This window comes from Sturnira hondurensis, unplaced genomic scaffold (genome assembly GCF_014824575.4).
Source record: "Sturnira hondurensis isolate 20B ecotype Veracruz unplaced genomic scaffold, ASM1482457v3 Scaffold0016433, whole genome shotgun sequence".
Lineage (NCBI taxonomy): Eukaryota > Metazoa > Chordata > Mammalia > Chiroptera > Phyllostomidae > Sturnira > Sturnira hondurensis.
In genome coordinates, this window is record NW_028089064.1 from 1,593,199 (window position 1) to 1,605,254 (window position 12,056).

Genomic DNA, 12,056 nt, shown 5'->3' on the forward strand with positions numbered 1-12,056 from the left:
TTTAAGATGTCATCATTCTGATCACTGGGTAGATAAAAAATCATTCAAATTTATTATTATGTGTTGAAAAATGGTACATACTATTTTGCTTTTGTTTCTAAGTAACAGCAAATTCAACTTGAGTGAAAGGTTTAGATTTTTTGTTCCACAGTTGTTTTCTCCATTCTTTTTTACATACAATAAATCATACATCGTCATGTTATGATCAGAAATGTGTTGTTTTTAGTACTTTATTACTTATTATTTTATAGATTTTCAGAGATATTTGTTCAAAATCTGGATGTCAGATTTAGCATGTCCTTTTTTTTTGGTGTTTGATTATATTGAATTTAAATTGTCAGTGGAAGAATTTAAACTGTTTCAACTAGCATTCCACTGGTTGCAATACTTTAGAATGCAGAGATTCTCATGTTTTTCAGGGAAGCATATAGTAAGAGAACACAGCAATATTTAAAAACTCTGTGCCCTTAATGTCTCATCAAATGTTCTGACCAATTTTGAAGAGGCTACTCTTTCATGAACAAACAGTTGGTTGCATGTGAATTCACCTAAGATACCCAGATGCCCGTCTTGTAGTAATTCTTTTTTAAAAAATAGTCTATTGATTATGCTATTAAAGTTGTCCTGATTTTCCCCCTCTGCCGCCCTTCTACTCAGCACCCCTCAAACACTCAGGCAATTCTTCCATCATTGTTCAAGTCTATGCGTCATGCATATATGTTTTTCGGCTACTCCATTTCTTATACTGTACTTTACATCATCATGGCTATTCTGTGACTACCTATATGTATTTCTTAATCTGCTTACCTCTTCACACATTCCCCTACACACCCCTCCAATCTGGAAACCATCAAAACACTGTCTGTATCCATGATTCTGTCTCTGTTCTTGTTTGCTTTTTAGATTCGATTGCTGAGAAGATTCATATTTTTTCCATAAAATTGTTCATAGCTGTGGTCTTCGTTTTCTTAAATAAGTCCATTTAACATTTCATATGATAATGGGTGGGTGATGATGAACTCCTTTAATATTTTCTTGTCTGTGAAGCTGTTTACCTGCCCTTCAATTCTAAATGATATTTTTGTTGGTTAGAACAATCTTGGTTGTTGTAGGTCCCTGTTTTCATGATTTTGAATATTTCTTATCAATCCTTCTAACCCGAAAAGTTTCTTTTGAGATATCACCTGACAGCCTTATGGGAGTCTTATTACCTCCCCTGTAGGTAATTAACTGCTTTTCTCTTTCTGCCTTTAGGATTCTCTCTTTATTCTCAGCCTTTGACATTTTAATTATGATGTGTCTTGGAATGGGTGTCCTTGCATACATGTTGTTTGGGACTTTCTGTGCTTCCTGGATTTGTATGTCTATTTTCTTCAGCAAATTAGGGAAGGTTTCTTTCACTATTTTTTCCACATAATTTACAATTGTTTCTTCTTCCTCTTCTCCTTCTGGCACCCCTCTGATGTGAATGTTGAACCTCTTGAAGTTGCCCCAGAAGCTTTTATATTATCCTCATTTTTTGGACCCTTTATTCTTCTTCTTATTTTGATTGTTTGGTTGTCTGAGTTTTGTTTTTGTTTTGCTTCTTTATATTCAAAACCATTAATTTGATTCTCAGCTTCATCTACTCTACTGTTGTTTCCCTATAAATTGTTCTTTATTTCAATTAGTGAATTCTTTGTTTCTGACTGGATCTTTTAATGTTGTTGAGTTCCTCACTAAGCTCTTTGAGCATTCTATTACCAGTGTTTTGAACTCTGCCTCTGATGGATTGTTTATCTTCATGTTGTTTAGCTCTTTTTCTGGAGTTTTTATCTGTTCTTTCATTCAGGCCATGTTTCTTTGTCTTCTTGTTTTGGCAGCCTCCCTGTGTTTGTTTCTATGTGTTAGGTAGAGCTTCTTTGGTTCTGTGTCTTGGTTAGTGTGGCCTAATGTAGTAGGTGTCCTGTAGGGTCCAGTGGCACACCCTCCCTTATCACCCAAGCCAAGATGAGTACTTTCTTAGAGTGTGTTCTCTGTGCAGGCTGAGTATGCCCTCTTCTTGTACTTGAGCCTTGGTTGCTTTTGGCAGATCAAGGGGAGAGATTTACCCAGGCCAGTCAGCTGTGAGGTTTGGCTGTGACCACTTACCATAAACCTCCACCCTCCATGGAGGATCAGATGTGCAGGAGCAGGGTGGTGCTACTCTGATGTGGTCTATAGCTGTCCACTAGGTGCACTGGCCCTGGGGTTTCCTGGGCAATGCGGGCCAAGGTTAGCCCCCACCTGTGTTTTGCCTGGGGCCACCCTGCCTGAGCTATAAAGCAGACCGGATGCTACTACTTGTGCTGGGCTTGGACATTCCCAGACAAAGTCAGGCTGTGAGTCTCTGCTGGCTGCTGCTAGTGGCTTTTTGAGGCCAGCTATTGCTTATTAGATAGGATTTAGGAAGTTGTACACCATGACCCAAGAGGAGCTATTCATATGAAAAAGCAGCTTGGGTGGGCCTGTAAATTTGTGGCATGAGAGTCTGGGGATCTCCAAAATGGGTCCAACAGTGTGAGCCAGGTTGGTGGAGACTTATATATGGCACCAGTTTACTGACTCTGTGTTGGGAGAGTTTAGAAAAGGGACAATGACCTCTGCTAGCACTAATGCCAGACACTTCAGTTTCTCCCTATATGCCATTTGTGCCTTTCAAGTTGCTACCCTGGTGCTAGAGCTAAGAGAGAGCGAACCTGAGTAGGTGAGTCCATGTGTGAGTTCTTTAAGAGGAACTGCTTGAGGTTCCCACAGTTTCTTCAACCAACTCAAACCTGTTGGTTTTTGCAGTCAGAAATTGTGGAGATTTATCTCCTGGCTCTGGAACCATGGGCTGGAGGGCCTGGTGTGGGGCTGGGACTCCTTACTCCTGATATATACCTCCCAAATTTTTATCCACCACATGTGGGTGGGGGGTCAGCCCATTTCACATATGTGCCTTTCCTACCAGTCTTGATGAATGTGGTTTCTTTAATTCCATAGTTGTCAGACTTCCATTCAAGTTGATTTCTGACAGTTTTGAGTGATTCTTCATCATCACCCTTAACCGTCATAGCTTAAGTAAGAAAAAAAAAATTGAAGTGATACTTTATATGTCAAAGTCATAATATCAGATTAATGATTTTGTTAGTAGTGACAGCAGATACTGGTGATTCATCTAGAAACTTTTCTTGAAAGAGACTATTTCCTAGATCGTTTTGTTATTTAGTCCCCAAAGTTTCCTAATGTGAGAGATGAAAAAATGCCAGAGGCTCTAGTAATTTACTTCTCCTATTTGAATATTTGTAACTTTTATAAGAAGCTTTATGTGTTTAAATCTCCCCCCTAAAATTTACAATTATATTCAGGTAAGGCTAACAGCTATTTCTATTTTTATTATGAATAACCAATTATCTCAGATAGCAAGACTGACATACATGTTTTCCTTTAATTTCCTTTTATTTTATTTTTAATTTGACTCTTATTTGCTAATAACATAAACAGAAATAACAGTACTTTTGATTTCCTTTAACGTTTTGAATATAGATAGAAATCCTGGAAGTGATTCATTTTCTTTTTTTTTATTTTTTGAGATTGTCTTTTCAAAAGAGATGACCTGAAATTGATGATGCTACTTTTTCCAAAGCTAGAATCAATAGAATAGCCAATTAAAAAAAACATAGTGCTAGAACATGGTGTATTATTCCTGTCATCTTCCCTGATAATTTGTCTACATCATGAACACAAGTATACCCAATGCTTCTCTGAACTATTAAGAACCTTCAAAATGATGTTATATGGTGGTAGAGTGCTAAGGAACATGCTAGTTTATTTGAATAGATATTTTAACATATTCTAAATATTCTAAAATCATTATTTTATTTGCTTCTAAGTAAAAGCATGAGAAATTGACAGGACATATATATCTTTTAAAGATTACAAAAACAGTCTCAGGAAAATTAATAGAATTGCTGGCTTCTAAGTGACAGGAATGGTTCAGAAAAGGGTTTCTTTTATAGTAATTGCATATTTTCCCATATTTATAAGTGTCTTTATAAGTAAAACCATATAAGTGGGCTTTTAACTAATTTCATATGGCTCCATTCATCTGGTGGATAAAGGTTATAGAAATGTTGGTGATGTGTATTTGCAACAAAGAAAAATAAAGTTGTGTTTCTTCATATTGTTGTCTAATATCCTTTATATTTTGCTCCATTTCATTGTTAAATACTACCATTGCCTTATATGTAGGTCAATTAAGCAATTAATGTGTTAATTAATAACTTTAACAATTAAGCAATTAATAATGTGTCAGTTTTATCAATCATCTCCTATATGTTAAGCAAATATATGTGTCACAGTGACTAAGAAAGAAAGACTTTATAAAATTCTCATTCACAATGAACTTGACGTGGGCTGCTGTATAAGAAATACCATTAAAATTTTACTAAAAAACTAAAATAAATTTTAATGCAAACACTCATTATATATGTAGTTCTATCAGTGAATAGTATAAAAATTCTGATGAAGAAAAGCTACCATTTCTTGTGGGTAGGCGATGGACTCCTAAAACTTCCACAGAAGGGGGGAAATTAAATTATCATGTGAGAATCAAGAGCATAGATATGTAATTTTTAAGTATCATGTGATTCTTTGACCTATGCAGATGTAATATAATTTTCCTGTTGTGATAGTCCATGAAGATACATTAGGAAAAGGGAACTTCATTTAGGAAAAGCATTTTGCCTAACAGAAGAGTCATATTTCTTACTGTAGTAAGTGAAGAAATGATAGTTAAGACCTCATAAAACATATGTTATTCTAGTTATTTAATTTTATAGCCCATGCTGATAAATTTGGTTCAGTATAATTTTGTCTACTCTGTCTACTATAGACTTCAATGCCTGATAAATATTAACTGAATAAAGGAAAGTTTTGTATTTGAAGGAAAAAGATCATCAGAGTGTTAAAGCTGATGCAAGTGTTGTACTAATTTGTCAAATTGCATACTTATAAAACTATATTTTAGAAGAAATCACAAAAGGCAAATATTTCATATTTGACTTTTATAAAAAAAGATATTATATCCAGAAAAGTAAAATTGCTTCCCAAAAATTACACAAAAAAACAAGAAATTTCTTTCTAAATTTGAATGTTCATAAAAAATTCAGAAAGATTTTTCAAAACTTGAATTTTTAAAACCATGATTTTATTTGCTATTAAACAATATTAAAGGTGCCAAATACTTGAGACACTTAAAAAAATCTCAATTTCATTATTTTGTATATTCAGAATATCTATTGTCAATTATAAATATAAATAAATAAATAGTAAAGTCTTTGTAAATTATATCCACAAATGTAAACTATTTAATATAAGATACATGAGAATAAATATATACATATCAACACATACACACATGTAAATTCACAAGCTTGCAATGAAAAATAAACATGATATAGTTATTCCATTTATTTTGAAAATTCTCTTTTAGTAGCTATGCCTTGAACACAAGTTTATGGATCAGAAGGAGATAATATTCTCTCCTTTAGTACCTAACTTTACTCTCTGGGAGTGACTTAGGCACTCAGGTGTCTTGACTTATTGTATCTCTGTCAGTGAGAGGCAAAGCCACAAAAAACTGACAAATTCACCCTGTTCTCAGGAAGAAAATGAACTGATTTTATACTCTCACCAGGGATATATGTGCTAGATACGTGTAATGGTCACGGGTGGTCTGATCTGATCTTTTCCTATTTTAGTTGAGAAATAGCTTTTCACACTTAGGATAGTTTACTTCCCTTTAGTTCTTAAAATGAAATATCCTTGCATTTGTGACCAAAATGAACTCACCTTCTTTTTATCTTGATAAAATCTCCTCATAGACAGAACTTGGAAAAAAGTTTAATATTTAGAGGATAAAAATATCTTTTATAATATACACAGCAAAAACGCATGTGTACATGTGGCAATTTTATTATTTTTTACTATTAATTTAATTTCCAACTTCTATTTTTACAACATGAAATATTCTATTTTGTATAAAGTTTTCCTTGAAGTAAAATTATTTCCCTTTGCCTTATGTCAAAATTATTTTAATTTTACAATCTTTGGTTGGAGTATTAATTCAAACTTATTCTTGGAGTAAGAATTGAAGTAGTCCATACAAAACAATTAAGGGCACTCTAAGCAAAGTGGAATAGAGAAGACCAGGTCATGGTCCTGGAAACAGAGTAACTAGATGTACGGTCAGACACTTTCTATTTATTAGATAATACTGTTGGATTTAAGAAAAAGTAAAGACTGATACAAAACAATATTAAATTCAACTGATTTATTTGTGCCTGAGTAGGAAAACAAAAAAAGCAGTTATCCCTTAACACTCTAACAAGAATTACAACCGTATTGGGATTAACTGTTTCTTTGAGTCATTGAATCTGCTTTATTGTGCTTGTGATTACTAATAAACTAATTGTAGGAAAGATATCCTAAGGCGAAACTGAGAGATCACTAACATGTCTGAATCAGTAAGTTTTGAGAAATAAATTGCACTGGGAAAATTATATTTATTCTTTCTAGTTAAAAGAAAACAATAAAAAATAGAGGAGTTTAAAAAAGACACAGATTCCAATACCTCTCTCTGACACCTCATTTATATTTGCTCAATCTGTTTCAACTTGCAGGATTCTTTCAGTCCCTCTTGTTTAATTATTTCCAAATCAGTCCATAGTAAGGAATGTAAAAAGTACAGATGGCAATATATAAACCTTGTTAGAATAATAAATTATTCTTTTGCACATTTTCTTACAAAAATAATAGTTTTTTTCAATGAATGTTTTAAGTACTTCAAAAGTATGTTTAGTGTTCAAATGAGTTGTAGATGAAAAAACAGTCTCCACTTGTTTTATAAACAAGCGGTAAAAATATTTAAATAAAAATGTTTAATATATGATAAAGTATTTAATATATGATAAAATATTTAATATCTGATAAAATATTTAAATTACACACTGAAATGTATATCATTTAAAAATACTCAGTGATGTTACTGTGAAGATTTTGCTCAGGCAAAATTATTAATTTTTTTAAGATTATCATTTTCTACTACAGTTTTGAACCAGGCATTTCTCTTAAAGCTGTTTGATGCTGTTCATGTTTCATGATCATAAAAACCTCAGTTTTTAAAATATGTAATTTATTTCTCACCAGGGACACTTGACATAATATACGGATACCTTCTATAATGACAGACAAATTCTGAATATTGAGTCACACATATATTGATATTTCCTGCAGCACAGTGTTCACTCATTTAATTTGCAGTTCGGTAGTATGCATTAGAAACATTAATAAGTTATATTTTTCCAAATAACCCATCCCATATCTCATGACTCTTAGTGTTTTCTTCATAAGCTTTAGTTTGTATTTCCATGTGTTCTACTTCAACTGATTATTTCTTTATCATTTTAACATATATTGAATAGTTCTTTGATTTATTTACTTTTTCATTTATAGTGTTAACTTCCATTAAGAATTCTTATTTTATAAATTTTACTAAAATCTTTTTTAGCTGCTGTAGCTCAGTGGATTGAGCACAAGCCTGTGAACAAAGGGTTGCTGGTTCAACTCCAAATCGAGGTACATGCCTGGGTTGTGGGCCAGATCCCTGGTAGGGGGCGTGCAAGAGGCAACCAAACATTGATGCTTCTCTTTTTCTCTTCCTCCTTCCCTCCCCCTCTTGCTAAAAAAAAGTATTTAAATATATATATAACCTTATTAAAACTCCTTTCATGTTTTCTTTCAGATCATTAATAACAAGATACGCATCTGGACCTTGCACCAGGAAGTTGATACTCACTTTGGTGTTTATCATATATATTTTCTTATGGTCTGTTATTTGATATTCCATGACAATGGTACAGATATGGATTTAAATTATATTGTATCTGATAGTCATAAATTCATACGACACAGTTATATAATACATTCTAAAACACTTTGAAATTAACCTTCTTAATACTGATAACTAGTTTAATTTACAAATAAATTTTATTCTTAAATATACTTGAGTTATTATACATGACTCATTTGCCTTGCTAGGAATTAATTATATACAAGTTGGTAACTTACAGCACACATTGTTTATGTAACTAGACACTGCATGTACTTAGTCTTACATATGCACATGCTGTGAGACACACAAGTAGAAATTTTGGTGTGGACTTCTGATATGGGGGAGACAGACCTGACTCCTATGCTGCATTGCCATATCTGAACCATGATAATTTATCTAGGTGTGACTCTTTGATACAAACTATAACTCAGGGGTAAATGCTCAAAAAATTGACAGCCATGATTGTGACAAAACAATGTCCCAGAGTAACTAATAACTTCCCATGTTTCTTTATTTATATATTTGTTTTGTTTTACATCTCTCTATTTAACACTGTCATAATTCAAGAAAGGACTTAATAGAAATTAAATTAAATGACACAATGTGAAATTAATTACAATATTCTTAAAGTTGAATAACAAAAAGGATTGATATGTATCCTTTTCAATTTATTTATTTTTTAGAATATGGTCTATGTTGATGAATATCCCATGTGCAATTGATACAAATGTGTACTCTCCTGTTGTTGAATGTATTGACTTTTTACAACAAAAAAGCAAATGGTCTCATCATACGAAAGTTAAGTTTCCCAATATTCACATATATTTAAAATAAAAAACGATGGTTTTTTAAATTAGTTCTAATGGGCCTATTTTTCTTATTATACAGATTTTCAATAAAGTGATAGAAATTATACAGTATTCCTCAATAGATAACCCTTTAAAGAAAAGCAGTATGTTCTAGAACTGCATCACTTTTTAATTGTTCGGCTGTAAGAGCAAAAACCTTAACTTTTCACAGCTATGTGAAATAATAGTTATGACTATTTGGTCAAGCTAATTAATGTTTTATTTTAGTTTTTCTGTATTAATTTACTGAATTTTTATAGGTCTGTTTTATATTTTACAAAAAGAAAAATTAATGTCTAGAGATATAATCATGGATTTGTCTACTTCTTTAAATTGTATTTATTTAATTGTATACTGAACTTTTTTTAAGATTGTGTTTTTAGATAGTAGGAAAGGGAGAGAGAAAGAGAGGGAGAAAAACATCGATATGTGCACTGCAGACTGGTGCACACGTCAGATTCACATTCTTGAGAGTATGTTAAATAATTTTCAGAGTTGAGAAAACTGTTCTGGTTTGCATAATCATCCCTTTTTTCCCGTTGTTTTCTTAAGTTTGAGTTCCTCAGTTCCAGAATTTTGTGGAACATTTTCCAAAGCATATTATAAAATATGTTAGGATATTTATCTGTAAACTATTAATAAAGAACAAGAGACTGTGAAAAGTTAAGGTTTTTGCTCTTACAGCCGAACAATTAAAAAGTGATGCAGTTCTAGAACATACTTCTTTTCTTTAAAGGGTTATCTATTGAGGAATACTGTATAATTTCTATCACTTTATTGAAAATCTGAATAATAAGAAAAATAGGCCCATTAGAACTAATTTTAAAAAACATCATTTTTTATTTTAAATATATGTGAATATTGGGAAACTTAACTTTCGTATGATGAGACCATTTGCTTTTTTGTTGTAAAAAGTCACACTATATAGTTGAGTAGCCAGCCATAAGTAGTGATTATTACTTCATTTGTATGATGTAATATGCAAATATTTTTTTCTTTTGAGAGACAGATTTGTGTTAAAGTCTAGTTTCCATTAAACTTTAGAATTCTATTTTAATTACTGCAATTTAATTATTTTTAAAAAGTGTCTTCTTAATACAAAAAAAAGACAAGTCTAGGAGTCATGCCTATTGAATGCTTTGTCATATGAAGTCTCCTTTGCTGTACATCCCAAACAAGCTCTGGCAACTCATTTTTCATCAGCTGCTTCTTAAAATCATAAGGCAATTGCGCATTTAAGCCAGAGAATGAACCTCAGGGCATACCCATCTGTCTAAACCAATAAGCAGATATTCAACCTACTTAAGGGGACAGATTGTTCTTTAAACTGAGGTGATGGATGTGAAAGTTTAAGAGATTGAAAAGCACACAGCTTAATGCATTGCTTTCCATTTCTATAATTATGTTTTTAAAGTATATTACTGACTTTGGAGAATTTTTACTATTATTATGAAAATGATGTTATCATTACAGTGTTTTTATATTAACATAGGTAGCTACAAGCATGAAGAAATGCATTAAAATGGTAATTGAACATTGCAGAAATAACAACTCCATTATGACTCTTTTAAAGATATATACCTATCCCTGGTGAATTAAAACAAATTTAAAGTACATTAATTCTGCTTTAACTAAAATCTGTGTAAAAATAGTAAGCAATTTTCAATAAAAGTTGGTTGTGATATTTTAAAAAAACAGGATAGCAGGAGCATCTTTTGCCAATTCAATTAAATATGGTAATAACCCATTTATTCTTACAGAGGGATTTTTACCCCTTTACCTCTTTACCCCTTAACCCATGCTACCATAAAAAAAACAAACTAAAAAAACAAAAAAAAAACCCTGAAACATGTATATATTAAATTTTAAAGACAACTTATATTTACAACAGTGCAAAATAAATTATCTTCTCTACAACTAAGTGAGTCAAAGGGATATCATAATTGAAGTGAACATCTCCCTTACCAGTGGGGTAAAAAGTATGGTGGATGTGAGTAGAGTTCAGATGAACAAAGCAGTAAATCATCGAAAGTGTAAATTAAATAATTTGCCCTGGATTTGTGTGTGTGTGTGTGTGTGTGTGTGTGTGTGTGTGTGTGTGTAGGGGGCATTTCTCACTACTACTTTCATTTGAAATGTAAAGACCAACATTAGAATCAAGAAAAATTAAAATTTGTTTGCAAGGTACAAACTAGAGTAGAAATTAGATGGAACAAGCATAACAATGAAAAGCCAAAAAGTAGTCTAAGAAGATATGTGAGCACATGAAGTATTTTTCTTTATTAATCTTTAGAAAAGGTAGTTCATGAAATTAGAGGTAATGATTTCTGTTCATAGAGTGGTACACAAAGACTTGGAATAATTTTCATTCACAGAAAACAATTTATCCACAATTTTAAAAATTATCTTATTTTTTGCAGGTGCAGTTTTTCTCACCCGAAATCTTAATTACGACCTAAAACATTTGCTCTAAATGTTTTCCTATTTTGAAAAGTCAAGTACTCTAGTTATAATTAAAAATGATTCAATATTGTTTTAAGAATCCATTTTGCATCATTATAATTCTTTTTACTAGAATAAAGATTTCCATATTAGTTGGCCTGCTTTTCCATTTTGCAGAAATTCCAATGATACAGTTTGTACTTTCATACCAACTTTTCCCATTAAATCGTTTAATTCTGGGATTTATTCATACTGCAGTCAATTATTTAAAGTACTAAGTCAATACTTGGCATATAGTAGGTATTGAAAAAGTATTAGCTCCTATTAGTAATATCTCTGTTCTTTCTTTTTCTCTTTTAGTATCCTTCTCCTCTCTCCCAATCCTTTCTTTCATGAGGCCACATGTTCCCCTTTTTCATGGTTTATACTTGTTTTGGTTAAAAATACTCACCAGTTGATTTGTAAAATTGGGTCCACTAAAATATTATTTTAAAGTCGTTGTTCATAGGAAAATGATTTTATTCTACACTGTCACTTCACTAAGAATTTCCACTATAAGTTGTTTAAGTTGAGAATTCTGAAACTCTGCTTTTTTTGTTTTGTTGTTTTCTTACTGACGTTTATATATTTTGTTTATTTCTAATTGTCTCTGTGTTCTTTTTCTTTCACTCGGGAAGGATTTAGAATCTTTATTTTACTCTTGCATTCTGCAAATTCACACTGACATATGTTTTGGACTGTGTCCTTCTTTAATTTAATTCTCAGGGCTCTTTCTGGACCCTTTCATTCTTGAGAGGATTATTTACAGTAAAAAAAATGAAAGTTTTCTGATGTTATTATTTGAATATTTTTGTCTTCATTTTATGTTTCTC